Raw genomic sequence first — 17421 nt, 5'->3', positions numbered from 1 at the left:
TGATATATGGGGGTATCATTACTAAGAACTACCTTAAATTCAGGCAGCTTTGATCCCCCACAATCCTCGTCACCGCGACTCAAAACTCTCCGTCTATCCCATAACATCCTATACAATTGTTCCCTTTCTCCCTCACTTATATTCTCATCTACATTAATTCTTTCTTTCAAACTTTCATAGTCCCAATCGTCATCCGGCTTTATCTTACCCGTCATAACCCGTCTCAATTTAACATACCTTTCATCCTCTACATTGACCAACGTATACATACATCCCATGCAATCACCCTGACGTATACCCCGTATTCTCTTCCTCCTTACAGTCGGCGACAAGCTCACATACACCTTCGGCTCCTGAAAATTCAAAATACCATCATACACATGCACACTTGCTTTCACCAAATTACTTGCTTCCGAACCTTCCACTACATATTCACAATTGTCACTATTGGCAATTCCCAGACTATTCGGCCATGCAACTTTTACACTGACAACCTCACTCGCATCTTTTGACAATTTAACACCTTCTTTTGCTATTAACGGCACACCTTTCCATACCTTCGTACATACACTACCATCTTCATTCAAATAAAATTCCCCACAAAATTTACCCTTAACTTTCATCTCTATCATATTTACACTAGGATGTACAATCATACCGCATTTTTTCAAGAAGTTATAACCTAACAACACATCGTATTTGTCATTTACTCCCTCAACCACATAAAAATCATTATCTTCCATCATCAGCCCCCCAATCATGACATTTTCACGCAACTTTCCTTGCACAGACATACTTAAATTACCGATACCTTTCACTTCACCTTTACACCCCCTAAATTCACACACATCCCTTACCTTATCGTATGCATTCCTAAACATTAAATTGACACCACAACCAGTATCAATCAGACCAACTAGCTCTATTCCATTAAAATTTACTTTTGCACTCATGCAGTCATAAGCTCTTTCGCCCATCACGTCTTCATGTAGTAAACCTTCACGAACATGCATCACATTCACTCCGCACACACTCGAGGACTCACCCAGCTGAACCCTCTTACACTCTAGTTTCCCGAACATCCTGGCTGATTTCCTCCCTTCTTCCTACATACCCTAGCTACATGCCCATCTGCACCACATTCAGTACACTTACCCCGTGGCTCCTTGCACATTCTAGCATAATGCCCATCCTTACCACAATTACCGCAAATCACATTTGTACGATTACTCCGACATCCACTCGCTATGTGCCCTGTCATACCACACCGATAACATTTTACCCCTTTCTCTTTCGTGCACTCGCTAATTCTATGCCCTACCTCACCACATCCAAAACAAGCACCAAGAGCCCATCTACATTCATTCTTCTTATGTCCTACTTTCCCACATCTATAACACTTCTCTTCACGGATACAACTACCTGACCTACCTTGCGGCGCACTAGCACTCCTATCCCTCCAAACCTGATTCCCTTGCTTAAACCCTTCATTTGTCCTTACAGGTATTCCCACATTACTCGCCCTAACACTCCTATCTACTACACTATCAGCTACCCTCATCGGTCCTCTCATAACAGCATCTCTAAAACTAACAAATTCTGGCACACTTTCCTCCATTCCAGTTCTTACACTCACAGATTTACTTTCTTTCATACACCTATCCAACTCGTAATCCTCAACTATCTCTAAAATATCATCCCATGTCAATCTTTCTTTCGTCCACCTCATTTTCTCCTTCCGTTTCAAATTAACAAACTCAGCAACATTCTCGGGTACAGTAGCCAAAAACTTCCTCATTAACTCCTTATTCTCATTTATACCTTCATCCCCATACTTCTTCCTAGCTAAAGTTTCCAACCTACATACGTACATCGATATCGCTTCTCCTGCATTCATCCGTGCTTCATCAAAATCATTCTTACGCTTATACTTAACACTCCCTTTCATACGTTTTACCTGCTCAATTATTCTCGTTTTCACACTTTCATAATCAACGTCCCCTACACTCATTATCACTCCATACATCGTCAACAAATACCCAGTCAAATATTCTCCTAACTCCCTAGCCCAAACTCTTTTACTATCACCATACTTATCCTGACAATACCTCTCATACTCCTTGAAAAAATCATATACATCCCTACTGCTATGCTCATTGAACCTTTCACACCGAGGTACCTCTCTCATAAACACAGTCTTACACACATCACGTTCATTCTCACTACTATCATCACTGTCTACTCCCTTGTTACCTTCTTCCTCATTCGAATATAATGAATCCACTTCCACACTTAAATTCCTATCCTTAACCATTCCTTTCTTACCCTTTTTCTTACTTACCACTTTCACCCATTCACGATCGTCCTTGCTATCAGCCTGATACTTTTTTTTCTGTTTCTTCACATCACTTTTACCTTTCCTTTCATCTTTCCTCTCACCTTTCTGTTCATCCCTATTATGTCTAATTCCCTTATCTTCAATCTCACTATCACTATTACTATTACTATCACTATCACTTCCTTTCCCATTATCACTCACCTTAGCCTTCTCTTCCACTACCAACCCATTACCCGAAGCTGAGGACACTCCTCCGACTGCACCTTCACCCATTATAGTTTTCATCATCCCCATGACTTGCCCCATCATATCTTCCATTCGTTTCTCCATTCGTTCTTCATTCTGTTTCATCCTCATCTCAACACATTCTTCCACTCTCTCTACTGTCCCCTTTAACTCCCTAAGCTCCTTCTGCATCGCCGCATTCTCCCAGTTCAACCTCTCATTCTCTATTAGCAACCTCTCCTCACGCTCCTTACTCAGCCGCAATTCCTCCTCCAAAGCCTTTAATTTACCTTCCATTTTTCATCAACCTTATATCTAAATTCTGTCCTTCGTCCAAGAGTCCAGCTTCAATCCCACCTCGGCAGTCCCTGTTCGGGCGCCAAAATAATGTGGCGGGATGTTGCAACAACAACCCCCACACCCTTGAATCTTACTTACTGACAATTGTCCCCACAAAACAAACTTTCCCCTGACGTTATCCAAAACCAGACTCTTAGACAAAAGGACACAAAAAACAAAACATAACCTTAAAACTATATTCTCAAAAACTTACACTTAAAACTAGAATCAACTGCATCCAAAACTTAACACTAAATATACAATAAACACCATTCAAATGAACCAAAAAAAAACTATCAAAACTTAACATTAACCTCACACCACCAACACCAAAATATGTACGTATATATATTTTATGGAACAGTCGTCCACACACTGCCAACTGTCTTTTGCAGCCCACTACCACAGCTTTGTGGTCAACAATCCACTCGGTGACCATTTGCCATAACTGTCTCAGTGATTGGGGTGGTCGTTCTAATCATAATCATCATCATAAACATCATTATTATCAGCAATCTCAATTCACAGGCCTAGGTCATCAACAGTTCAGCAATCCAATAAAAGTCCAAAAAAAATCGTATACAGGCCAGGTCATCAACAGTTCAGCAATCCAATAAAACAGTCCAAAAAAATCGTATACAGGCCAGGTCATCAACAATAATCCAATTTCAAAATTCGGTCTCTCCAAAGGAGGAATCGCAGCCTGCCAAAATAAAAAGAAAAACACTTACGAACACTTCTAGCTAACTGAACTATCGCACTATAATCAAAGATAAATAATAAATTGTTTCTATCATTCACAATCACGACAAGCAAAGATAAACAAAACTGTACTTACTTTGAAAATCAAAAAACACTTCCACGCTGGTCGAAAATATATAAATAGTTATCCAGCACTCACACAACTGCCTTGAGCTGCAGTCAAATAAAAAAAGCATTCGCTCCGAAACATTCACCACTGTCGTAACCTAACTAAAAAATGTAAACAAACAATCTCATTTGTACCAACAGTCTTTCTCACCACCAACGATCATTTTCTAACTACCACTTGCTCTTCGGCGCGCACCGCAGTCACACAAAAACACAAACAAACACACAAACACACACACACAAACACACACACACAAACACACACACACTCTCGCGCGATCTAGCAAAACTAAAGCAAATGAAATTCTCTCTCTCTCTCTCTCTCTCTCTCTCTCTCTCTCTCTCTCTCTCTCTCTCTCTCTCTCTCTCTCTCCCTCTCTCTCTCTCTCTGGATTTGGCAAAAACAAAAAAAATAAAACAAAAAATAAATCCTCCACAACATCCTAACTATTCCAGATGGTCCAGGCTGAGGTTGGTCAGGCTCCGATGGAACTGGTGTCAAGGGTGCGGCAACAGTTTGTGGCAAATCATCATCATCATCAGGAGGGGCCTGCTCTGTGACTTCTGCCCCAGCAAACGCATCATCTGGAAAGATGTTGCGGTTGACGGGAAAGATGCCAGTAGCGCGAAACCCATTGGTGATGTTGGTGACATTACAAACCTTGTCCCAGGCCTTGCACGCCATCTCTGGCAACATATGTTCCGTGATGGGCACGTGATGGTTTGAAAGTTTAAAATCGTCCTGAATGGATCGCAGGACAGACTTGAAGGGGCCAAAGACACTTACATCTAATGGCTGGAGTTTGGCTGTAGTATGAGGTGCCAGCGTGACAATTATGATGCCATGCTGTATCGCATACTCAACCACATGAATGCTCATGTGACACTCGGCATTGTCCATTATCAGCAGTATCTTATTCTCCACTGAAGAATAAGACACCTTATGGAGATGCTCGAGTGTCTGCACGAAACGCTCATGGTCCATCCAACCGTTAGCCTGCAAGAGCACTGTGGTTCCAGGAGTAGTCCCTCTCTGAAAATCAGCATTCATCTTCTTTCGTGCGATGATAAACACTGGAGGGAAACCATGCCCTGAAGCATTAACAATCCCCACGAAAGTCATATGATTGCCTCTCTCCCGAGCAACCTGCGAAGCAACAGGACGACCTCTCTCGCAAACAACCTTACATGGCTTCATCACAGTGGACAAGCCACTCTCATCCAAGTTGAAGATCCTGGCTGGCATGAAACTGTGTCGCTCGACAGCTTCCACGTAAGCCTTGAAGAAGACTTCAACGTTTACGCGGTTGAAAGCCATCGCGCGCGAAAGTGACATGCCCTCCGGAGCCTTCAATGCAAGCCTTGGATGACGGAACATATACCCGTAATACCAGTCACGGGTGGCCATACCTTCCCTCTTCCAGGCATCAGGAATAGACGGGCTGCCAACAGCCTCTGCATACTTCAGGATCATCCTCCTGAAAGCTCTCGTTGGCAGGCCGTAGAACATCCGCGCGATCTTGATAGAGTATTCCTCGATCAAGCGTTCCTGCGCATCGGTGAAAACCTTTTTGACGTTCTGATGCTTAGGCACAAACGTCCTCCCATCACTCTCCTTGTTGGACCGAGTGAAAGCATCCTGAAAAAAATAAAACAATGGTAAAGTGGGGAGCATAGGCCCGATAGGGTAGGCTAGCCTAAATGAAAAGTAGGCTAGCCTAAAGTTCTTAGCCTAGCCTACACATAGAATTTAAGAGGGCTTAGATTTATTCAAGCTTACCACAAGAGTCAAAACTTTAACTCCAAAAAGGTTGCACGCAGTGCGGATGCTACAACCAGTCTCTAGGCGGTGGTAAAATGCCTTCTCTAAGTTGGTCCTATCCGTGGTTAGGATGTTCCTTGGCTGGTAGTTGCGAGGCATGGCTGGGAGTCACGAAGGATCTGAAAGAGATAAATGGCATTAGAGACATAGGCTAGGCTAATGAATAGGCTATTGTCTATAAGTTCATAATGAAAAAATATTTTTACCTTTTCAAAAACCCATAATTTGTTAGTTTAGACAATCAATAACTTTATACGAGGTAATAAACAGTATTGATATTTGTTCCATGTTAAAATTATATTGCCTGACCAATTAATAAATTTTAGAAAAATAAAAATTCTCCGTGTTCTCAACCCTGACAAACCTGTCCGAGTCGAGAACACGGACCTTGCATTTTTTAATAATTTTTAAAAATTAAAAAATTGGCCTAGGTTAAATATTTCAATTTGGAAGACTAAACACTATTGGGGGGCACATATTAATTCTAAAAAAAATTAATTTGCACAAAAAAAATAGCTCAAAACTGACTCTATGTTTGACTTTGGCAATCACCCATATTTAATTATTTTAAACCATCAATAATTTTATAAGAGTTAATATATAGTATTAATATTGGTTTTAGGTTAAAATGAGAGTGATTGACAGTCATTTAAAAAAAAAAAATTATTGCTTCTTATACCTCCGTGTTCTCGACCCGGACAAACCTGTCCGAGTCGAGAACACGGACCTTGCTTTTTAAAAAAAATATTAAAAATTAAAAAATTGGCCTAGGTTAAATATTTCAATTTGGAAGACTAAACACTATTGGAGGGCACATATTAATTATAAAAAAAATTAATTTGCACAAAAAAAATAGCTCAAAACTGACTCTATGTTTGACTTTGGCAATCACCCATATTTAATTATTTTAAACCATCAATAATTTTATAAGAGTTAATATATAGTATTAATATTGGTGTTAGGTTAAAATGAGAGTGATTGACAGAGTCATTTAAAAAAAAAAAAATTTATTGCTTCTTATACCTCCGTGTTCTCGACTCGGACAGCACATGCACATTGTTCGAGTCGAGACCACGCACATAATTTTTTTTAAAATTCGTAAAAAATATAAACAATTGGCCTAGGTTAAATATTTCAATTTGGAAAAGTAAACACTAATGGGGGCACATATTAATGCTAAAAATAATTCACTTCCATCAATAAAACACTTCGAAAAATCACTCGATATTTAGCCGTGGCAAACACCCATTTCCAGCCTTTTCCATGGCTTTATCTCACATATGGTACATTATAGTTGTAAGAACTATGCAATCATTCACTTTTTAAGTGTTTTTTCCAGTACACTTAATTTGCATGAACCGTCAAAAATTGTCCGAGTCGAGAACACACCATAAAATTATTTAGCGGGCACCCCAAACCACTCCATTGTTGTTTAGGCACTCCGTATTATCACTGATTTTATGCCAATATGGCTATATTACATAACAAAACTTATCACAACTTGATCACGCCTTATTCGTGGTCATGGCACAATATATCCTGATGCCGAAAATTAAGATCGCGACCCCTTAAAATTGAAATTCTTACCTTGTTTACAAGGTAAACAGGTTTGCAAATGGCGTCTAGTTAGGACCGCCCTCCCTCATACGTCATAGCTCTGACGTCATCCTAGGCTCGATCGTTCATTGGTTATTAAGACTGTCCGAGTCGAGACCGTGTCCGGGTCGTGAACACATCACCCTATACTAAGGGTTTCGGTGATCTTGGTAGTCGACTCCCTTGCCCCTCACCTAATATAGGGCCGTGTATACTTCCTATCCTCCCCAGTTACCTTACCCAAGGTATCTCCTCCCTCTGAGGTAGCCTAGGCTACATCCTAGCTCTCCTTACCTCGAATCGTATTCGAGTACAGTGAGCCCTCGTTTATCGCGGTAGATAGGTTCCAGACCCGACCGCGATAGGTGAAAATCCGCGAAGTAGGGACACCATATTTACGTATTTATTTAACATGTATATTCAGACTTTTAAAACCTTCCCTTGTACGTAGTACTGTTAACAAATTACCCTTTAATATACAGAACACTTAATGCATGTACTACAGTACCCTAAACTGAAACAGGCACAAATAGTAAAGGCGATTTTATATCATGCGTTTCCTAAACACGCCAAAAAGCCCGATAAAAAATGGCAACCAATGTTTTGTTTACGTTTATCTCTGATCATAATGAAGAAACAAACACATTTACACATCTGTGTATAGGTTAGTTCTTGCATCGATTATATTGGCGGGATTTTGCTTGGCCACGCTGGTTGAGGACTGGCACATTTGCAATCCTTTTTCTACTCGACAGTTCTTGGCAAATGGCATCCTTCCCCTCTCTGAACGTTCCCAGTGATGTTTTATCCATTTCACAATTATTTAGAATCCATTAGCTAGCACTGGAGGCGTATATAGGGCAGAGACCGCTGCCACCATATTCAATACGGCACTAAAAAGGACGACATCTTGAAGATAACTGTCGTTTATTTCAAAGCGCATGTGCGGACTACAACAAGTATGGTACGCCATATGTACCATATACAACAATATGATGCAATGTTGCGCTCAATACATGTAACATTTGAGGTAATACAGTACATTATTACAATAATACATAATAGTCTCCTCCCCCTTAACTTGACATTGTAAAAGTCTTTATAAATCTAATCTCTCAGGGGGCTTTCCTCTTTTAATCCTATTAGGAAGCACTCTAACCTCATCTTGTACTGGTACATGAATTGATTCTGAATCTACATTTGATGTTGGAGCATCTTAGTTAATATTTGACTAATTTGATCTAACTACTTCTGAAAGTTTTCCATCTCTAATATTCACAAGTTCTACTGTATTTCTGTTTAATGGCTGTAATTGATCAACATGGCGTGTTACAATATTTCCACCAACTTGAACATCATAATGTAAATTTCCTATCTCTCTTACAATCTCTCCTGGTACCCACTTCTCTGGAGTGTTGTACGATCAGATAAAGGTAAAAAATGTCTTACATTAGGAAGCTTTACTGCTTGTTTATACCCATTATCTTCTAAATCACTTTGCAAACTTGGATATAACATATCTAACTTACACGTAATCCTCCTCCCCATCAACAAATTTGATGGTGTCAAGCCTGTTGTGCTGTGCGGCGTTATTCTATATGACAATAAAAACTTTGATACATGTATAATTATGTTACATGAATTTGCTTTTCTACACTTCATATTGTGTTTAAATGTTTGAACAAACCTTTCAGCCTCTCCATTAGTAGAGGGATGATACGTTGCTGAAAATGTATGTGTTATTCCATTGACATTACAAAATTCCTTGAACTCTTGTGAGGTAAATTATGGACCATTATTTGTAACAATTCTCTCTGGAATACCATGTATAAAAAAAATGCATTAACTCTTTTATTGTGGCATAAGACCAACGTCTTATGCCACAATAAAATTAATTCATTGGAATTACTTCTGGCCACTTACTGAAAGCATCTACGACTATCAAAAACAAATGATTTAAAAAAGGACCTGCAAAATCTATATGCAGTCTTTGCCATGGACACCTGGGTAACTCCCATGGGTGCATTCTAGCAAAATGAGGATTGTTCTGTTGCATAACACAACTCATACAATTCTTTATATAAGATTCCACATCTTTATCTACACCTGGCCACCATACAAAAGTTCTTGCAATTGACTTTGATCTTACAATACCTTGGTGATCAGCATGTATTTCAGACAAAACCTTATTCCTCAATGAATTAGGAATAACTGCCCTTGAACCTCTCATCAATATTCCTTGTGTTACACTCAGTTCATACCATGTATCCCTATAGGGTTTACAATTTTCCTCTTTTAAACATAAGTCCCTACCTATCATTAAACTCTCTAAAACCCTACTAAGTACTGGGTCTCTCTTGGTACAGTGTGCTACATCCTTTACTGTAATGGGTACATCATATACAGAAATTAACAGAATACTGTCATTATACTCTTCTGGAGCTTTGTCTACTGGTAATCTAGATACAGCATCTGCATTACCCATTTTTTATATTGGACAGTATTCTATATCATAGTGGTAGGCTACGCGGCTAAAGTAATTGCCCAACGTTGTAGTCTTGCAGCTACCAACGTAGGTAAACTTGCTTTTAGACCCAATATTGCTAATAAAGGTTTACGATCTGTAACATGTGTGAACGTTTTCCTACCATAAAGATACATATGGAATTTCTTAACTCCATACACTAATGCTAAACCTTCTTTTTCTATTTGAGAGTAATTCTTTTCTGCCTTGTTCAATACTCTAGAAGTGAATGCAATTGGATTTTCTGTTCCATCTGGCATTAAATGAGATAATACTGCACCTAAACCTATGTTTGATGCATCACATACTAATTCAACTGGTAAATCCATTTGATAATGTACTAGGAATGTAGGTGATGTTATTTCCTGTTTGATTTTTTCAAAAGATTCCTGAAACTCTTTTGTCCACTACCATTCTACACCCTTATTCAACAGATTATACAATGGATGTGCAATTGTAGACAAATTCTGAATGAAATTCCCAGAAAATGTTACTAAACCTAAAAATGATTATAATTCCTTAACATTATCTAGTACTTTTGTTGATTGTACAGCTTTAAACTTCTCTTTAGTTTTGTGAATACCCTTGCCAAGGCGACCGTCCGCCATGTCCGCCATTTTTTTTTCTTATGATCCAAATTACACCATTTCTATATATGTTTTAGACATATATAATACCTTCATCATATAAAAAATTCAAGTCATTTGATCCAAAACTTTTGGATTCATTAGCAAAAATCACTATTTAAAAAACAAAATTAGGTACATTTTTCCCCAATAGTATAATACCAATTGTATTGAAACTTATACCATAAAAACTACTCTATCAACCGAACAATTCTGTCAGACAGAATTTTGATTTTCCTTTCAGTTTTTTTTTTTTTTTTTTTTTTAATGAATTTTCATTTTTTTCCTCGTCTAGACGGAAAATAATCGTGAAAAAAAATATAGAAAGAAAATCAAAATTTTGTCTGACAGAATTGTGGGATTTTTATTCTTCTTTTCAATTATATCTTTCCCTCTGATATCGAACAAGAAATAAGTGAGAAAAATGTACTTAAGTGTGAATAAGTATGTTTTTGAGTTATGAGCTCCCAAAGATTTGCAACAAATTTTTGCTTCTTTTCTTAAAGAAATCAAGATAATATTATTATGATTACTTTTATTGTTTATTCTTACATAAATGCTCCCTAAACGAAGTATTTGAACCCTCAGTTTACTATTCCTATGTTAGAGTTGCCAGGGAACTCTCCTTGTTGCCAGTGCTTTAGTTAGCAGGTTTCAGCTCTGTACTCTTATTCATGTTTCCCTCTTTCTTGGTTCTTTTTTCTTGTTCTCCACTTACTTTTTGCTCTTTCTATCACCTTATGTAACATTGACATTGCTATAAAGTTCCAGAGGACATTGTGAAAGCACAATCTACATACGAACTTCAAGTAAATAAACACATGCATTATAATTTCTATATGTCTTTGGAAACTTTGCTGATGTTATCGTAGCTGGTAGTTTTCATTTACCTGCCCTCTACAATGCCTTTCATTTCTGCCAGAAGTACGATATATCCAAACATAAGAGTAGAGAGAGAGAGAGAGAGAGAGAGAGAGAGAGAGAGAGATCATGAATATAATTTTGGAGTGATAGCATTTTGGTTGATATACTGTAGGTGGCAGTTCAAATTGAGAGAGAGAGAGAGAGAGAGAGAGAGAGAGAGAGAGAGAGAGAGAGAGAGAGAGAGAGAGAAACCATTATTTGATTCTAAGAGAGTTGAACATTGGTATTATAGAATTTGTATAAATGGCAGTTTTAAATCATTCCAGAGAGAGAGAGAGAGAGAGAGAGAGAGAGAGAGAGAGATAAACATAACTACGATTCTGTCAAACTCAGTCATGCAGACGACAGTAAGGATGACATCATAATTCAAAAATGCTATATCATCATTGTTTGGAAAAAATATAAACTATTTGTTCTTTTTATGACCTTAGGTAACATTGGCATTGCTATAAAGTTCCCGAGGATGTTATGAAAGCACAATCTACATACGAACTTCAACAGAGAGAGAGAGAGAGAGAGAGAGAGAGAGAGAGAGAGAGAGAATTATAGTATTTGTATAAATGGCAGTTTTAGATAATTCGAGAGAGAGAGAGAGAGAGAGAGAGAGAGAGAGAGAGAGAAAACTACGATGCTGTCAAAGTCAGTCAGGTAGACCAAAAACAATACACGAAAGATGGGAAGCTCCAGCCACAGCCGCATCGGCCGCATACAAATTAGTACCCGGCATGAAATGAAGATGGCGGTAGCATTGCACCTCCCTACATCGTCTGTTTGTTTACAAAGCGGGGCATTCAATTTCAATCATGAATGGGGGTAGCCATCATCACCCGTGTGTGTGGTTTGCAATAGGACGAAAAATGATTTTCCCCATCTGATTTTTCATGCTTTTCCTCAGAATAAAGAAAGGTAATAAAATCATTACATCTGTTACAAAGTACATGATGACTTTTAGAGAAAATGAAGAAATAAAATAGACCAAAGCAAAATTGAATGTCGGTGCAGTGTTATTCCGAAATTAATATTGGAAAATATTTACAATACGATGGACGCCTCTAAGCGGAAAGAAAATGTATTTATATGTGATTTTCGACTAGAAAAAATATATGGTATTTTTCTACTTATGGGCATTAATTGCTTTCAACATAAAATATAAGTTTTTCTGTTGTACTATGATGTGATTTGAATGATTTTTTGGGCTCAAGCCATGGCGTCCTGATGGAAGGTTCCTGTTTGGTAGCTTCCTTGGGTATAAGACTACTAAGATATTCCCAGAGAATTTAACCACAGGTTATCACAGAATTCTAACTTCTGGAGCGAGTATCTCAAAGGTTTCCCTTTAAGACATCGTAATACAACAGGGGACACGCATGTCTGAACGTGCCACATAGCTATCTTCACCCCGAACAGAGTTAATGCTTCGGTGTGTAAGGGCTGAGAATAGCTGGGAGCCGTTCCACAGCTAATCTCACTCGTGGCTACTACTGATACTCGAGACGTAAACAAACGGACGCCATTGCTCTGATGACGTCACGCCCGTCTTCATCCTTTGTTTAGTAGCTGCCCTACTTAGACGGATTTTCCCTGTGTTATCTTTATCGCTTTGCATCTTCGCTATGTCGTTACCTTCAGCCTCGCCTTCTTCTGGAAAGTTGAGTACAAGGTTCCAGTATTGTTTAATTAAGCTCTGGCCGTAAAGTAAATATTACTTTTCGAAATAATTGATGTTTTGTGGCAGAGCTGTGCCTCTACCGGACCCGCCATTTTATGGCGTCGTTGTTGTTATGCATGTCTTATTTAGTTAGCCACAACAACGCTTCCGGCATTATATACTAATCGAATACATTAGTTTATTTAGTCTTCATAGCTAGGAACTTTTATATCGTGTTTAGACGCTTTTTATCGGTCATCGATTGACCTCATACCAGTCGGCTACTATAGCCCCCAGGCCAGGAGCCTACATACAAGTGTTCATGCATGATTTATTAGTGATCCTAGTCTAAGTTATGAAGATAGTGGCATTATTATTTTACAATACTTTTGACAGTGATGCAAATGTTTTCGCCTTCAGGGACCATATAGGGGATAGGCTAGTCAGTGATTCTTTCTAGCCTAACCTAATATTAGGACCCCTATATGCTTCCTTCATCCCCTGCCTTGGCATTCCCTCTATTTAGCCTTGATCCCTTTTCTGAGTTAAGGGATTAATTGTCTAATAGAGTATATATCGCCTCTCTGTCCTCCCTAAAGGAATGAACCCCCTTTAGGGCTGCGTCTGAGAGTGAGGTTAGGCTAGCCTACCTCTATGGCTAGGATAGTCTATGACTTTCCTGCGATAGCGATATGTCTTCTTCCTTGCCTAGTTCAGGACTTTTAGCCCTGTTCTAGGTCGGGTTAGGAAGGTTTCTCTGTTCCATGCTGAAACGGTACTCTTGCACCGTTTTAGCCGATCAGCCTGATCTTAGGTTAGGGAGTGTCCTCCCTTTCCTTAGTGGCCGCTCTGGTACAGAAACCCTTCCTGGGAAGACTTCTCTCTTCTCCCTCCCCACCTATCTCTTGTATAGCCTAGCCTATGCTTAGGTTAGTTTATACTCATCTGTCCCCTGTCCTACAACTCCTCCTTAGGGTGGAAGAGTAGGGCTACCCGAGCTTCCTTGTGCAGTCCACTCTGGTACATATACCTTCATAGTGTCCTATAAGGTTAGTTACTAGTATAGTTCTGCATATGGGAGTCTCCCCCCCCCCCCTCTTGGGTGTTCCCTAGCCCTCCCTTGGGCTACCTAGCTCCCGGTCCCTAGTGACCCCTGCTCATGGATGTTAGAGCCTGCCTCTATCATGGGTACACCCCCTCAGGGAGGGGGAGGGATGTCTGGAACCCTGACGGTACTTCCTGCATCCCTTCCCCCCTCCCCCTGTCTCTCTATCTATCCGGGTGCCGGTCTCTTGCCGCCTCTACTGTCGGCAATACCTGCCTCCTACTTGGTGACTTCCCTACCCTTGCCGCCAGCCCCCCGTGTACCGAGGGACTGCCGGCTGCCGCCGGCTACCACCGGCGGCTCTCCTACTCCTATCTAATCGTCCGCTTGCCGGTCGATCACCGGAGTGCCGGCATATACTGCCGGCAACCCGATACTGCCTTTACCATCCTTATCCCAGTCACCAACCTGGCATCCTCCGACTGCCGGAGCCGCCGCTTCCTGCCGGCGTGCCGCCGTTGTGCCGGCGGCCGCCATCCTGGTATTTAACTGACTTTTGAAAATTGTCTGTTCTAATGCCAGAATCTATGCTGGAGCGAGCTCCGGCATGCCGGCGGCTTGCCGGATGCCCCGGAGGCGTCAAGAATACTTGCACCCCCTTACTGTAGCTATCATAAGACTAGGATAGCCCTATATCGCAAACAGATAAGCTGCTTCTGCTATTAAGATCAGTACCTAGTACTGCTCTATTAGTGATCATGCTGTCCCTTTGCATTCTTCTATTTCCAGCATGCTATGTGCATCTTAGCACGGCTGGTTGCCAGAAGCAGTTACCCTTTAATGAGGCCTTCTGGCTCTTAACTGGGAACCGAATGAATTCGATCCCAATCTTGTCCTTGGTTTTCCATGGAGTTCCAAAATACTGGGAATTCTAGGAAACTATATCCAATGATCTCGGTCATTTGGATTATCCAAGGACCAAGCTTGTGGTAACCAGCCGGGCGGGATGCATGGAGCATGTTCTCCTTTACTGTTTTCATTCTCTATGCATCACACCTTCTTTAAGTTAAAATTAATGATTAATATTAACTTAGTTTAAGAGCCATTCTTATGACTCCCCCATACTCATTTTCTCTTTCTTCCACAGGAGGAGCAGATGAAGTGTGACTTCGCCTTCTGCGCTGTGAAACGCCCGCAGTTTTACGGGCATACGGCTTGCAGGACTCACGCCCCTTGTGCAGACAAGAAAGGGGATTTGAAGTTTTGGAATCCACTGGATTGTACGGTCTGCCAGGCCCACCTAGTTGAGGCCTTCCATAACCCTCCCTCAGCGGAGGTTAGAGACATTTCTCGCGAAAAGCTGCGCAAGTGGGTGCGTGGCTTTCAGAAAAATGCTACTGGACCGTACCTGGCCACCGAAGAACTGAGGTCCCTGTTGTTCCCTAAGGCCTCCCCTGACTCAGTGGTACCAAAAGATGCGATCCCCACTGTCCAAATTACGGTGGAACCTGATGTGGTCATGGCTCAGTCCATGCACGAGTGTCGTTTAGATTCCGAGGATGATGAACAGATCTCAGACGTCTCGGAAGACACGGAGAAGACGCTTATGGCTCAAGGAGCCGAAGAGGACGAAGACAAGGTGGAGTACACCGAGTCGGAGCTTGGAGCTGCTCCCTCGTCCATCCCTCCTCCTACTCCTACACCGACGGAAATGTCTATTCCGTCTACCTCCTCGACTCCGGATCCTTCCTCTTCTACCCAAGAACTGATCCGGCTGATTAGAGCCGTCATGGACGACAGGCTGAAGGAGAACCAGGAGTCCATCAGGTCGATGATTGGATCCAGAGAACCGAAGAAGATTTCGGTCAAGGATCTCCCAGCTTGCTCTCATGCCAACCCGTGGAGGTATGCAGAGCATATGGTTATTGCGACCGGCAGGATCTTTGTTAGTGACAAGATCGGCACGGTCCCGGTGGAAGATGTGGAGTTCTTCCCAAGCTTCGAGGCCTACCCGGACTGTTACGTCCGGCTTCGTTCCGAACCTGCCTCGAAGGAAGAGACCGAACCTAAAGAAGAGATAGTGTTCGATCTCGCAAAGGCCCAGGCTATGCTAGCCTCCGCATTTAAGAGTAGGGGCTTTACCTGCTCTAAGCTTCCGGCTTTGAGCAAGAAGCATCCTACGTACGTTGCACCTGACACTGCGGTTCTTCCTTTCTTGGAAAAGGCCTTAGCTGCATGCCTTAAAGCGGCGGAAGAAGGGAAACCCTGCCCTGCACTGGAGGAGTGCAGACCCTTCTCCATCGTGACCCCCCCTGACGCTCGACACTGGAAAGATGTTCAGCATACTTTCGTCGTGGGAAGGCTCGATCCTGACGTCGCCGGACGTCAGTTTAATGAAGACCTCCCTAAGCTCAACGATCACCTCCTTCGCCGGGAACAAGACACGAAGGAGAGGCTTGCGGCATCTCTTTCTCATCAAGTCCAACTGGAAGTGATGGCCTGTGACACAAGAGTACCAGATCACTACATGGTACTAGCCAAATCCCACTTACTGACAGTAATGAAGGACTTGTACCACTTCATAAAGGCTCGCAGAGCCTGTCGTGAATTCGTGTTTGCCGGTGCCACCGTGAAACACGAACCCCGGAGACTGATTTCCTCCAACATCTGGGGAAAGCACCTGTTTCCTTCTGACCTTGTCAAGGAAATAACTGACAGAGCCGCCACGGAGAATAGGAACCTTCTCCACAAGTGGGGCATGTCCAGAAAAAGGAAACCCTCTCAGGACGATGGACCTCAGCCTAAGAGGAAACCTCAAAAACCAAAACCCCAGCAACGTCAGCAACGACGTCAGTTTCCGGGACCCGCTACCTCCCAAGTGGTTGCCCAACCACAACAGACCTTTCAACTGGTCCCCCAACCGGTGTTGTCACAGTCACCGGTCTTCACCCCTGCCTTTGAGCAACCATCCACTACCTTTCATGCCAAAGGTAGAGGCTCGTTCAGGGGTGCAAGCAGAGACGCATCTCGTCGTCCCTCCAGAGGTAGAGGAGGAAAGGGAGCTAGCGGCCGAGGCAACAAGTCCTCGGGACACCAGAAGCAATGAAGTGCTTCCGGTGGGAGGAAGACTCCGCCAATTCCAGGATCGTTGGACCTTCGATCCCTGGGCACACAGCATCATCAAGAACGGTCTAGGCTGGAGTTGGACGCAACCACCCCCAATCTTCCAGCGGTTCTTCCAGCAATCGACCCCCCTTCTGGAAGAATATGTTCTAGACCTCTTGAACAAGAAGGTGATAAGGAAGGTAAAGTCCACCAGGTTCCAAGGGAGACTGTTTTGCGTTCCCAAGAAGGACTCAGACAAACTCAGAGTCATTCTGGACTTATCCCCCCTCAACAAGTTCATAGAGAACAACAAATTCAAGATGCTGACGCTTCAACAAATAAGGACCCTTCTGCCTCAA

This window comes from Palaemon carinicauda, chromosome 6 (genome assembly GCF_036898095.1).
Source record: "Palaemon carinicauda isolate YSFRI2023 chromosome 6, ASM3689809v2, whole genome shotgun sequence".
Lineage (NCBI taxonomy): Eukaryota > Metazoa > Arthropoda > Malacostraca > Decapoda > Palaemonidae > Palaemon > Palaemon carinicauda.
Note: the sequence above shows the minus strand (reverse complement) of the source record.